Source organism: Dama dama, chromosome 21 (assembly GCF_033118175.1).
Source record: "Dama dama isolate Ldn47 chromosome 21, ASM3311817v1, whole genome shotgun sequence".
Taxonomy (NCBI): Eukaryota; Metazoa; Chordata; class Mammalia; order Artiodactyla; family Cervidae; genus Dama; species Dama dama.
Window position 1 is genome coordinate 49082736 of NC_083701.1, and position 15237 is coordinate 49097972.

Here is a 15237-nt window from a genome sequence, read left to right on the forward strand (position 1 = left end):
CAGTCAATTAGATGATATTCACTGAGATAAAAGAATACAACATAAGGGGCATACATGCTTGTTTGCAAAATTAATTTGCTCAGCTTAGGAAATTTTGCATTTGCGGTGTAGGGGAAAAATTGAGTTGGAGATGCAGCTATAGATTTGCTGAGTTGAAGATGAATACAGGTAGCATCTCTGTCTATTCTTACATTTGTTTTCCTACCTGTTTGTGATTACATACAGAACAGTTCTTACTATATTTCTTCCTTCAAATAGAAGCTCTTAACCATGATGTTATAGTTTAATTTATTTTTACATTTTGCTAAAGAATTTTTCTGTAGCTAGACTCTTTAGGATTAAGGTTAAACTACCACTTGCTAGTAATACAAAGCTAAATAATTTAGTTAACCTCTACATGACTCAGTTTTCTCATCTATAAAATAGTAATGGTCTCTTAAATTTCTTATAAAGTGGATTATAACACATTTATTTTATATGCACATTCATTGGGTACACGTACATATTATATTTTATATACTGAATTATGACTATTATTAGAGCTTAGCTTTCTCTTCCTCAATTTTTAGCAGCATAAATATGGCAAGTTTCTCATATACTTTGGAAATTATATTGCTACAGGAATCAGAGTGAACTGAACATTTTGGGGGGGGTGTAGGGCAGGGTTTATGATATTATTATGCCTTCAACATGCCTTTTAAAAAAGCAGGAACACATATGAGATGCTGAATTCACTTCAAGCTGGTGAAAAGCCTACAGTTTAGCCTGTGAAACGACTGAGCCTATCAATCATTTCCTAATTACCTTTCATCACAACTTTTGCAGTATTTGAGAGCACCCTTAGCTCGAACTCTCCTCATTCTGTTGCGAATGAACTCTGTCCCGCAGGGGAAAGATTGCCTCTCCCTGTTATGCAGTCAGCTACTCCCCTGGGGAAAAGTCTTGGAGAGACAGTTCTGGTGGGGTGCTAGGAGCAATGATTTGTTCCTATTTAAGTGGCACCCCTGTTTTAGGAACTGGATCCTCTGTGGTTGGTGGTGCAACAGCCCCAAGACTCTCCTGCTTACCTCTCTGGTTGTGAAACTCCCAATCCACAGGCCAGTACAAAGGCAAACGGGCCCCTGGTCATCTCAGTGATGCTGCACCTAGACAGCTCCAGCCGGGACCTGGGTCAGAGGGCAGGAGGCCTGTATTCTTAGCTGTACCTTCCTGGAGTGGAATTTCAATCTCCCTGCAACAAGGATGGAGGATACAGGTATTCATGTAAATTCTCTAAACGCTCACAGTTCTTAACAAGTTTTAGTATATTTTATCGAATGCATGTTTCTTCATTGGCTCTGTGCAATTAGAACCATTTCCAGAGAACTTTTAAAAGTTGTTTCTGTTTTATTTTGCTTTTTAAAAATATTTATCAGCTTCTGCAGCTATGCTGAGCTCTTCACACACTCATGCCACCTCACTTTAATCTTGACCTTAAATTTCAAGCTTCAAATCTATTTTACCAGAAAATCCATGCCTATGGGGTTGTCAGATGCTCTCCTAGTCATGCAATATTATATACCTACTTGGATATTATTTCATGATATATGATTCTTTGAAGTTCTGGGAGGGAAAAAGAAAAGTAGTTAACTTGAGTTTAACTGCGATAATGCCATCAAAATCTCCAGAATTTAAGAATGCCATGATAAAAAGCCATGATGATGATAGATATTGGTAGGAATTAAGGCTGTACCAGCCATTGAATTGTAGAGAAAGTTCACAAGTTAGGAATAGTTGAAACCCCAACTATAACTTTCCCTTGAAAAGCCCTAATGGAAGTTGTGCTGAGGAGGTTACTGATGACATTTATTCATGCCAATAGACTAGCCATAAAGTATTTTCATAATTTCCAAAATTGGCTGAGCTGTAGTCTCCTCATGAGGATAGAAAATGAACCATTGAGGGAATAATACACTTTTAGAATATTGAATCAATTTCCCTGTTATGTCAAAATTACTATAAATGTCATCTGAGATAACACTACTATATGAAACACATTTAAGGATATTTCTAAACCATATTTTCTATATTTCTGAATTAAATCTGAGCAAAAGTGGTTAGGCAAGTTACTTAGAAACATTATCTATGTTACTTTACTAAAACCCTATTTTTTAAGTTATTGCACATAATAAGGGCTTCCCTGGTAGCTCAGACTGTAAAGAATCTGCCTGCAAAGGGAGACCTGGGTTCTATCCCTGAGTTGGGAAGATTCCCTCGAGTAGGGCATGGCAAGACACTCCAGGGTCCTTGCCTGGAGAATCCACATGGACAGAGGGGCTTGGCAGGATACATTTAATGGTGTCGCAAAGAGCCGGACATGACTGAGTGACTATAGTCACTCAATAAACACAAGCACATCAACAACACTAAATAAATGACTTAATGGCAGTATACAGTACTTTATAAGTGGTATTACTCAATATTTATTAACTGCCCTAATAAACTGAATGCTCTTCTCATAAAACAAATTAATCCTATAGAAATGTGGCTCTTGTGAAAATCCAAAAATCAACTTTAGCATAGAAATTTTTGGCAAGAACACGACAGAGTTAAGTACACTGTATAGTGTACAGTCAAAATATCAGGGATGTCTATGAAAATATGAAAAGAAATTTACATGAGACACAGAGAAGTTCTTGAAAATGTTACTACAATTTAAATCAGATTTGAGTTAGTGATGCAACGTTTAAAACTTTAACATAAGCTTCCAAATCATGTTTTCATTCCCATTGGTAACATCTTTAACTCAATCTGCAGCATTTGATGAAAGAAAAATATAACAAATAGATTTTGGTAGAGACGGGTTATCCAAGCAGAATTCTATGTGGAAATGTTATATGGAATTTAATTATTCATATTTTACTTGGCAAGAAGAATGATGTTATAATTTAATGGCTACAATGTGTTTTTACTCTTTTTTTTTCCTCTCATAATGTCAAAAGTATATGAATTTCATCTCACTCCTTCAAGATTATAGCCCTATGGGGGAAAAAATCAATCATATGTCTCTAATATTGCATTTTAAATAACAGGAGTAATTTTTTTTTCCTTATCTTTAGAGTCCAAGGTTTAATACTTGACAGTATTTGTAGGTTTTTATTTTCAAGAGTTTGCTTCCGAGCTAAAATTATAATTTTCATGCTTTTCCAATTTGGTACTTTCATGATGATAATTATTTCAAGTGATAAACCACAGTAATGAATAAAAGTAATTTTTAGATACAAAGTTTCTGCATTGTTTACAAACAGAAACTTTAAATAGTGGTTCTAGGGGGAAAAGTATCATCTTAATTCATGAAAACAGAGCAATCAGCTCAATCAGTTAACATAATGGTTTACTTAAGGTAGACTAATTTAATTAGTAAAGTGGCAAAGCTTTACCCACTCATTAAATATTTTGATTTAGGCAAGTGTAAATATATTTTTTACTTAAAATACTATATCACCCTCATCATTAGAAGCTGTCATTTTTAATAGTGTACAATATAGAAGGATTTAAGAGGCTAATAAAAATGATATAGATGGAATGAATACATTTATGTCATATAAAATATTTATTATAACATTTAACATTTTATAACTTTGTTGAGATTATATCTTTTGTCTCAAAAAACTGAGGAATTTATGTCTATAAAGTTAAGAATATTAAAGCGAAGTGTTTATTTTGTCCAGTGTCACAAGACTAGAGGATCATTTTCACTGCTTTAAATGTACTCCCAACAATATTTAGCAAGGAGTACAAAATCTTATTTTTATGAGTGATTCATCTCTGCAAAAATGCAGTAAATACATTTGACAGTCTTCATGACAATCTGATGGAATTTCTTCTACAAAAGACTTATTTCAAATTTTCAGAGTCTCAGGAATATGAAATTTTGTTCATTTAAATCATTTATGGTCATCCCCAAGACTGTAATCATAATTGTAGTTATAAGCAATCCTATGCTTATCCTCTTCCATTTTCCTAAGCCTCTTAATTTCTTAAAGTTTCTCTCATATTTCTCGTTTCAAAACAGAAAAATTAGTTCTCTCTGAATTTTCTGACTAGTTTGGCTATTTCTATTGAGCTCTTAAAATCATCTGTACTTTTATAGCCTATTTTCATTGTATGTATATGAACTAGGAAGCACCCTTTCTTCTGTCAGAGAGCATACTTGGTACACTCTTTAGATCTTTCTCAAGACATGGACTCCTTTTGTTATTTTGGCTTTTTGTTGCATTATCCAGTTTCTTCTTTTTTTTCTGAATACCACCAGTTAGCATATAAATGGACTATTATATCTTACAGAATCTTTTGCATCATTAAAAATTCCTTTCTAATATTATCAACTATTAAGTATTTTATAGATATACAGAGTAGACATTACTATATTAAACTTTCCATTCTCCTCTGCAGAAGTGGTCTATACTTGTAACGTTTACACATTTTTACCTTCCATGGACTCTTTAATCTTGTCCTGGTTTTCAAATCCACTATTAGGTAACTTTATCTCAACTCACAGCAAGCAAGTCTTGCTCTTGGTTAATGGTCCAGTAACGGGAGTCTCTAATTAATGGTGAGAAGCCGAGGCTAATGTGTCATCGTCATTCAAGAAGACTAGTTCCTTCCTATTTTAAATGTGGAGAACTCAGACTGCAAATGAAATGACAGTATCCTTACAAGAGAGGAAAACTGGTATTCTGTGATATTCTTAGACTTAACATGTAAACTGTACTGGCCTTTCCCCCTTATTATATAAGAGTTATAAATAACCTCAGATTATGTGAGGAGAGCTTTGACCTGCACTTATGAAATCTACAAATGTGGTCTAGAGCATATTTAAGTGAAGTAACTTAGGATCATAAATTCTATGACTAGACATGGTTGAAATTAACTATAATCAAAGTCTTGTTCCCTAATGCTACAGATTATGCTTCCATGTTAAACAACAATATATTCCTAAAATCCTTAAAAACCTAAGGCCAATTTTATCTATTCATGTGTTCGCATTGCAGCATTCATAAACTACTTAAAATTTAGATGACATTCCTAATCCACTTGGCTGCCTTCTTGAGATCATTATAGAATGCCTGTCTTTCCCACTGTCTTCACTTCAGCACTTTTAAAACCTTTCTATATTACCTCACAGCAACAGCAGTTTTAAGCATCATCCTTCTCATCAGAGGTTATAACCCTGAATATCAGGGCAGAACAAACTAAGATTATGCATCTGGAGCTGCCACAGAGGAATCATTTTGAATTCTATTAATGTAGAACTTCCCCCTCTGTCAATGACTATCACATAAGCAAAGTAAACACAAGGCATATAGTGGTGTTTATTTCACCTGTCATAGATGCCATTAGGCAAACTAAATTCATATTCATATATATGTCATGCTGTTCTTTAAAAAGGACATAAAATCACAAAAATAGAAAGACCACAATTCACTTTTATTTTAAATCCCAAAAAGAAATGTGACATTTTAAATGTATGTCTATCATAATCTCTATTTAGAAATAGATTGACAACATATGTTTCCCTTAGATTTTTTCTGTAAGAACAAGCCTTTTCCAGTAATACTAAAAGTATGCTTTTTAAATAAGGGATCTGATACAGCCTCTCTACCTTCTAACAGAATGTGTAAAGTCAGTGAAAGATTAAAAAAACAAAAAGCACACAACACAATCTTTGGTTGAGACATATACTTTTACCTCTATCTGGAAGGAAGAAAATTACTTATTATAAGAACAGTGGAACTTGACTGAGAGAAGCAATTGATCACTCATAGTGCTATATGGCATAGCATAAAGCAAACATTCTAGCATGAAAGTAGGCTAGGAGAATCATTTGTCAATCTGGACTTTCTATAACCCCGTGGGGAAATCTTAGACCTGTCCTTCTTCCAGTATTGGTGCTGCATTTTTAAGTAGCCATAGCTACTTGCATCCTCTTTGCTATTAGAACTTTGGATATAACAAGCTGGAGAACAGGATATCTTAATAAAATGTGGTATAGAATTAATATGGTATATAGTGGAAAACTGGCAGCAGGGAACTAATAATAAAATATTGAATACATATAGTAAATTTCCCATAATTAAAGCACAAACTTAGGAAAAGAGTTCTGAGAGAAAGTGGGGATTGAAATGCTTTATGTTCTTGATTTTCTTTCAAACAGAAAAATAAAGTATCGATATTAAAGACATCCTCATCTAAAGTTAGGAGAATCAAACTAGATAAATTTAAACATTGATGTTGGGTTGACAACTATAGACAACACTATTCAGGCAAGAAGGAAGGGTTCAGCCTACAGAGAGTGGACAGAGAAGGACCAAAGGAGGTAACCCACATGTTTACGTGAGTCATTAAAACACATTATAATTCTACTCTTTTATGATGATGTAAGAGAAACAAAAGAAGTCAAACAAAGTACCATATGATACAAGAAGAAAATTTTATACTAAATCCTCAAATTTAGATCAGCAATCCTTAAAGTACTTTTCTTTCAAATTAAATAGAAGACAGTTAAAGAAATTATTATTATCCTAAGAGGAAAAATATTTTGCTTGTTTTATGAAACTGCAGCAGGGTATCATCAAGAAGTCTACAAATAATAAATGCTGGAAAGGGTGTGGAGAAAAAGGAACACTCTTACACTGTGGGTGGGAATGTAAATTGGTGCAGCCATTATGAGAACAGTATGGATGTTCTTTGAAAAGCTAAAAATAGAGCTACCATATGAACCTGAAATAACACTGCTGGAAGTGTATCTGAACACTATAATTCGAAAAGATGCATGCACCTCACTGTTCATTGCAGCATCATTTACAATAGCCCAGACATGGAACTAACCTAAATGTCTATATATGTGTGTTTATGTATGCTTGTGTGCTCACTAGTGGTAGTAAATTATCTGCCTGCAATGCATGAGATGCAAGAGACACGGGTTTTATCCCTGGGTTGGTCAGGAAGGTCCCCTGGGTAGGGAATGGCAACCCACTTCAGTATTCTTGCCTGGAAAATTTCATGCACAGAGGAGCCTGGTGGGCTAATGTCCATGGAGTCTCACAGAGTAGAACGTGATTGAGCACTGCCTCCCCCCACACACATATACACACACATGATATTGCTCATATGTGGAATCAAAAAAACTGATACAAATGAACTTACATACAAAACAGAAATAGCCTCACAGATATAGAAGCCAAGTATGGTTACTGAAGGGGAAATGGAGGGCAAGGGTAAATTAGGAGTTTAGGATGAACATAAACACACTCCTATATATAAAATAGATAACCAACAATGATGTACTGAATGGCTCAGGAAACTCTACTTAATATTCTGTAATAATCTATAAGGGAAAAAATCTGAAAATGAATACACATATGTATATGTATATACAGCTGAATTACTTTGTTACATACCTGAAACTATCACAACACTGTAAATCAAACATGTCTCAACTTAAAAAACAAAACAGAAAACAGTAATTGATGGAACTCTTTCAGCAATTCAAGGGTCCTAAGAAATGCTGAAATTACCTGAGATTTCTAGAATGTGTATGATGAGAAGCTGGAAGAAACAGTTGCCAGAAGCTCAACGTAGCTTTTGGACGTCCCTGGTTGCTCAGTGGTAAAGAATTTACCTGCCAATGGAGGAGACACAAACAATGTGGGTTCAATCCCTGGGCTGGGATCCCCCCTGGAGAAGGAAATAGCAACCCACTCCAGCAACCCATGGACAGAGGAGCCTGGCAGGCTACAGCGCATGGGGTCTCAAAGAGTTGAACACAGCTGAGCGACTGAGCACAACATGGTTTTAGAAACATTTAAGAGGTGGAAAAATTCAAATCATCTCCATGGGGGCCATGTCATGATGACCCATAGAGTCAGTACAAATTTCCATCTCCAAATGCATGTCCACTGCTCTAAATAATATGAAAGTGAAAGTGACTCAGTCATGTTTGACTGTTTGTGATCCCATGGACTGTACAGTCCATGGAATTCTCCAGGCCAGAATCGTGGAGTGGGTAGCCATTCCCTTCTCCAGGGGATCTTCCCAGCCCAGGGATCAAACCCAGGCCTCCCGCATTGCAGGCAGATTTTTTACCACCTGAGCCACCAGGGAAGTACAAATGATGTCTATTCTGATAATTAAGAATGGGGTACAAGGAGAAAACACTTCACCTCAGATCGAAATAAGTAAAAGAACTGCATTGCAAATGCAGAAAAGAATCTGAGTTTGGAAAATCTAAGTAGTGGAATCTAGCCATAATCAATACAGTAATACTTCTGTTAGTCATCATCTATTTGGAAGTTATTTAATATTATCCTATTGAGGGCAGAAATGCAAAAATATATCAGAAATCCATTATTTATGAAAACAATTCATTGTACATAATTATGTTTAAGCTGACAATATAGGTAAATGCATAGTTTCCATTCTCCAGGCAAGAATACAAGAGCGGGTAGCTATTCCCTTCTTCAGGGGATCTTCCTGACCCACAAATCAAATCCTCATCTCCTGCATTGCAGGCAAATTCTTTACTGTCTGAGCTACCAGGGAAGCCTAATTAGTATTATGGGTTTAGTCATTCTCAGTGTGACATTTCTTTGTTTTTTAACATTTCAATTAAAGAATACCTTGAAACTTTTAAAAATAAAATATCTTTTGATAAATATAGTAGTGTCTTGAGTAGAAAACTTACAAACACTAGTGAACTTCCTCTGCAATTCGGAAAGATACAACAAAGCTTACTTTTATTTGGGTAGGTACCTGCTACATATCATAAGAATTTAATGGAATTATAAGAAATCTCTCTTTACCCTCAAATCTGAATATCTCAAAACTTTCCAACTATGGACATTTTTATTTCATAATTTCTGTCCTATATACTACAGAACTGAATCCTTTTCAAAATTTTTCAGACTGTGGATTGGCTCTTATGTGGAAAACATATAGGTTTCACTTCCACATTCGCTTTCTTACTTAAACTTATTAAATACATATTATCTCAGTAGTAGTTAAACATAAAAGTAAATAGCATTGAATCATAAAAGGGATGTTTTGGCAAAACTCTAGAAAGAATGAGAAGAGTAGTGATTACCAGGAATGGGGACTGGGGCAGAAGAGGGGATGGACGGGTAGAGCATAGGAAATTTTTAGGGTAATGAAGTTTTATACGCTACTAAAATATTAGGTGAATGATAGAACCAATATAACTGTGCAATACAGCAAATGAGTTCTAAACTCTTGACATTAATTATGAATAACACCTTAATAGTATTTCATCATTTGTAAGAAAAATACCAAACCAATGCAAGTCATCAATAACTGGGAAAACTGAAGAGGATGGGAAAAATTGTACATAAGAACTCTCTGTACTTTGTATTCAGTGTCTCTATAAACTTGAAATTGCTCTAAGAAATAAAGTCTGTTAATAAGTCTATAAAAATTTCTTAGAAGAGACGGGGCTTTTGCCCACAAACAGGACTAACCATTCAGTTAGGGATTCTACTCACAATACCCGACAGATGGTGATTCGAGCACAGCTTCGAAACACAAAGTGAAGGAGCTCATTCCCGTTAGGAATTGACTAATTTACTTTTCCACATATCCAATCATTTGTACTTCATTCCCCCGCCCCTCTCCTCATTAGTATTGTGCATATACTTAAGCTTCTGAAAATTCCCTTTGAACTAAATAGTGAAGCCATATATAACTTGATGTGTGACCTTCTTACAGGCACGCACTCCTAGACTACATAAATGTGCTCTTTCGCAAATTTTCCCTAAGCAGAAATTATAAAAGTGCTTATGTTGCAAAGTGATCCTTTGAATTCTGAATAAATATATTTCAGATGTTAGCAAAGAAATTACTTAAGTAATTTGGTGCTAGAGGTTTGTATGTTAGACATCAGGTTTGGCATTTGATCAATGTGGTAAAATTGGAGCATTAGAATATATCAGTTTTAGTAGAAAGATGCACTGCACTGAATATTTCACCTTAAGCCCATATTCTATTATTAAAAGTATTTTTTTTATTATTAACTGAAAAAATCAAGAAGGAATAGTCACTAGTATAAAGTGAATAATCTCTCCTAGAACTGTAACTTATTTTTAAAACTTGTCCAGTTTGGATGCTATGTTATTTTATTTTTTGCCAACTGACTAACTTCATCTCTACACAACATATATTCTCATACTCAATAATATTTTAGCCACTTAGGAAAGAGCATTAGTTCTTTCAGGTCTCTAATAAATATTTCAGTATCTTTGTTCATATCAAAATCTCCTATTCTTTCATTTATTATTTTATTAATGATGCCTCTATCTATCCCAGAATTAATAAAATTATATAAAGCATATTTTTTTGGAATTATTTCAAACTAGATTTTAACTCTTCAGTTAAAGTTTAAAAGAAAGCAATCAATTCACATTATGGCTCTAATATAAAGGACAAAAGGAAATGTGTCTGGACGTGTTTGAAAGAAAATATTAGTTCTATTTTATTAGATTTTAATTCAGGGAGATCATAAAGCGAACTACAGCATTCTTTGCTTTAAAATGACTTCAAATTATATCTACAATTACGCTTTTCTCTTGCAATATCATAGGAAGATACTGGAAATAAAAATTATTTTTTAATATAGAAATTATGTTTGAATATCATTAAATAAAAACAGAAATGATATATTTAATGCTCAGTAATTTTGAGATTAAGATATGTATGATTTTACACAGATATAAAGCTAAGTTAATTTCAAAGGCTTCTAAATTTGAAATTACTTCCATGGGCTTTCTTCAGTTTTTCAATATTTAATTTCTCAATTTATCTTTTAAATTCCATATCACTTTCACCTATCAAGACATAGAAAAATGTATTACTATATAAGATTAATTATTATCCATGTCCTTAGTAACAAAAAATCATTTGCCTATATATTTTCCTATCTGTGTGTGAGAAATTTTCATAGGCTTCTTAAGCCAAATCATATTCTACAGACCAGGTTTCAAGTAACTCTCAGGGACATGAATTTGGGTCCTGGAGCAAGATGTGGGATGGAGTAGATCTATAAGGATTAAAAGTGTGTTATAAGTTACAGAACTGAGCTACTTTCCTTCCAAGGTTAGTTCCCATGTTGTCTTCTAGCACAAACAAGTTTTATTTTGCTAACGTTTATTTAATGCAAGATGTACGAACATAAGCTATATCCATTGTTTCCTATGTGTTAACAACAATCTATACAAATACACATTTACAAACATATACAGTCCATCCTGAAGGACATCAGTCCTGAATATTCATTGGAGGAACTGATGCTGAAGCTGAAACTCCAATACTGTGGCCACCTGATGCGAGGAACTGACTCATTGGAAAAGACCCTGATGCTGGGCAAGACTGAAGGGAGGAGGAGAGGGGACGACAGAGGATGAGGTGGCTGGATGGCATCACCGACTCAATGGACATGAGTTTGAGTAAACTCCGGGAGTTGGTGATGGACAGGGAGGCCTGGCGTGCTGCAGTCCTTGGGGTCGCAAATAGTCAGACACGACTGAGTGACTGGACTGAACTGAACTGATTGAATATATAATAAATATATAATACTATAACAGATATAGTAATAAAAATATCCTGAGAAACACATTTTTATAAAGTACTGAATATCAAAGAGTAAGGAAACACTTTTCTACATGAAACTTACCCGTGAAAGGAGGGAATTCAAGCTGACTCTGATTTCTTCAAGGCAGCAGCCAAACCTAGGAGAAAATGGAACAATATCTGTCGGACTTTGAAAGAACAATGCACCCAAGAACTATACCCAGTCAAATGTTCGTTCAAGTAAAAGGCAAAATCAAGACATTTTCACACATCACAGCAGTCCCAAGATATAAACAATTTGAGCATTTTTATAAAGAAATAACTGACTCCTAAAAGCCAGTAAAAGCAAGGTATTCATTCAAACCAACAAACAAAAACAAAACAAATACCACCACAGCAATAGAAAATTAGGTCACAGAAAATTATGTTAGGCAAACAATTTAATATTAGAATTTGACCAAAGAACTTGAGCAAATTTTAAAATAAAAGTGGACAATTTTAAAATAAAAATTATAAATATGGGAAATTATAAATTAGGTGAGAGAGGTATGAATTCACATGAGAAAGACATTCCCATTTATAACTGGGTAATTGGAGTTTCTTTAAGGGAACACCTATTTGGTACAAAAATTAAACAATACAGTAATGCCAAACAATTTTCCCAGTACATTTAAAGAAATCCTTTAAAACTAATAACTTTTTTATTTAATAGATTTTTAAAATTTCATTTTATTTAGAATTGGAGGACAATTACTTTATAATATTTTAGTGGTCTGCCATACATCAATATGAATCAGCCATAGGTATACACAGTAATATGCGCCATCCCCCCCTCCTGCCCCGGAGCCTCCTTCCCTGATTAACAGACAGACTTTTAATTTCATTGTTTTCTTCTATTTTATTTTTTCTTAATTTGTGAAAAAATAATGTTATGCATTTTTTCTAAAATACTATGACTAGGCAGTTTTACCCAACATTTACATTTTCAAAATGAACAAATCAAAGATGGAATTATTTAATTTAATAATATGCTTAATATCATGTCAAGTTCAATGCACTCAGTTTTCAGATGAAGAATTGGAGCTATAAGATGAATCACAGACTGAGAAAGGTATCTGTTAGCTCTAAGCTGTGCTGTCTTAGACAAGGGGAAATGAAGGTGGAAAGCTTCATATGCCCATTCTTTTTAAGCATAAAGAATAAATCAGAAGAGAGTGGCCAAGACAATAGAGTAAAAAGACCCTGATCTCATCTCTACCCATGGACACACTGAAGCTTCAACTGTCTTTAGTTCAGTCGCTCAGTCGTGTCCAACTCTTTGCGACCCCATGAATCACAGCATGCCAGGCCTCCCTGTCCATCACCTACTCCCAGAATTTACTCAAACTCATGCCCAATGAGTTGCTGATGCCATCCAACAATCTCACCCTCTGTTGTCCCCTTCTCCTCTTGCCTGCAATCTTTCCCAGCATCAGAAACTTTTCAGATGAGTCAGCTCTTTGCATCAGGTAGCCACAGCATTGGAATTTCAGCTTCAACATCAGTCCTTCCAATGAATATTCAGGACTGATCTCCCTTAGGATGAACTGGTTGGATCTCCTTGCAGTCCAAGGGACTCTGAAGAGTCTTCTCCAACACTACAGTTCAGAAGCATTAATTCTTTGGTGCTCAGCTTTGTTTATAGCCCAACTCTCACATCCATACATGACTACTGGTAAAACCATAGCCTTGACTAAACAGACCTTTGTTGGCAATGTCTCTGCTTTTTAATATACTGTTTAGGTTGGTCATAACTTTCCTTCCAATGAGTAAGTGTCTTTTAATTTCATGGCTACAGTCACCATCTACAGTGATTTTGGAGCCCCCCAAAATAAAGTCTGCCACCGTTTCCACTGTTTCTCCATCCATTTGCCATGAAGTGATGGGACCAAATGCCATGATCTTAGTTTTCTGAATGTTAAGCTTTAAGCCAACTTTTTCACTCTCCTCTTTCACTTTCATCAAGAGGCTCTTTAGTTCTTTGCTTTCTGCCATAAGGGTGGTGTCATCTGCATGTCTGAGGTTATTGATATTTCTCCTGGCAATCTTGATTCCAGCTTGTGCTTCTTCCAGCCCAGCGTTTCTCATGTACTCTGCATATAAGTTAAATAAACAGGGTGATAATATACAACCTTGATGTACTCCTTTTCCTATTTGGAACCAGTCTGTTGTTCCACGTCCAGTTCTAACTGTTGCTTCCTGATCTGCATACAGATTTCTCAAGAGGCAGATCAGGTGGTCTGGTATGCCCATCTCTTTCAGAATTTTCCAGTTTGTGGTGATCCACACAGTCGAAGTCTTTGGCATAGTCAATAAAGCAGAAATAGATGTTTTTCTGCAACTCTCGTTTTTTGGATGATCCAGTAGATGTTGGCAATTTGATCTCTGGTTCCTCTGCCTTTTCTAAAACCAGCTTGAACATGTGGAAGTTCACGGTTCACATAATTATGTCGGTTTTTGCCAAATATCAACATGAATCAGCCCTAGGTATACATATGTCCCCTGCTTCTTGAGCCTCACTCCCTCCTCCCTCCCAGCCCATCCCTCTAGGTTGTTTCAGAGCCAGCCTCGGTCTGAGTTCCCTAGGTGATACAGCAAATTCCCATTGGCTCTCTATTTCACATATTGTAATATAAGTTAACTATCGATGAGACTGTAAGGCTTGCAAAAAAGTTCTTCTACAACTAAAAATATAAAAATATAAAGAAGGAACTACACGGAGACAGGTAAAAGGTGTAGAGACATGGTATCATCAAGACCCATATCCCTGAGTGGGCAAACTACCAATGGGAGGATAATTATTCTTTGGCACAGTGGTTGACATTTAGTGGGTGGGCAAAATGTACTGTTTGATTATTGACTGATTATTCTCCAGAGCACATATTAGAAGGTAGCGTTTCATAAATGCAGACTGCATCCTTTTTCTAGGAATGCCATCACAACAGAAATTCTGGAGCCTAGAAGTTCTAGATCAAGGTGTCAGCAAGGTTAGTTTCTTCTAAGAAATCTTTCTCCTTAGTTACTGGATGGCCACTCTCCATCAGGTCTTCACTTGGCCTTCCCTCTGTAGATGTACATGTCCTAATTTCTTCTTCTAAGGACACCATTCATATTGAATTAGACCCACTCATATGATCTCATTTTACCTTGATGAGATGTCGCTCAGTCGTGTCCAACTCTTTCCGACCCTGTGGACTGTAGCCTACCAGGATCCTCAGTCCATGGGATTTCCCAGGCAAGAATACTGGAGTGGGTTGCCATTTCCTTCTCCAGGGGATCTTCCCAATCCAGGGATTGAACCTGGGTCTCCCGCATTGTAGGCAGACGCTTTACCATCTGAGCTAGCAGGGAAGCAAAGTACTGAGTCACTGACAGCTGGGATGTCAAAATATGAATTCTGGGTGGGGGGGTGGAGGTAGGCACAATTCAGCTCATGAAGCCTTTTACTACTTACTGTTATTTACCAGCAAAGTGTAATAATGTTCATCAAAAGATGCCAACAAAAATATAAATAACTCAGATTGAATTGTCTTTTTGTTCTAGGAATCTTTGAATAGATAATTCTATTGGAACTTATTT

General features: G+C 35.5%; 1 non-coding gene across 1 annotated transcript; it reads right to left on the reverse strand.

The window, feature by feature from the left end:
- Positions 1-14937: 14937 nt before the first annotated feature.
- TRNAC-ACA (transfer RNA cysteine (anticodon ACA)) lies at positions 14938-15009 on the reverse strand. Its single transcript has one exon. It is a non-coding gene; the product is annotated as a tRNA-Cys (tRNA).
- Between the last annotated feature and the right edge of the window lie 228 nt (positions 15010-15237).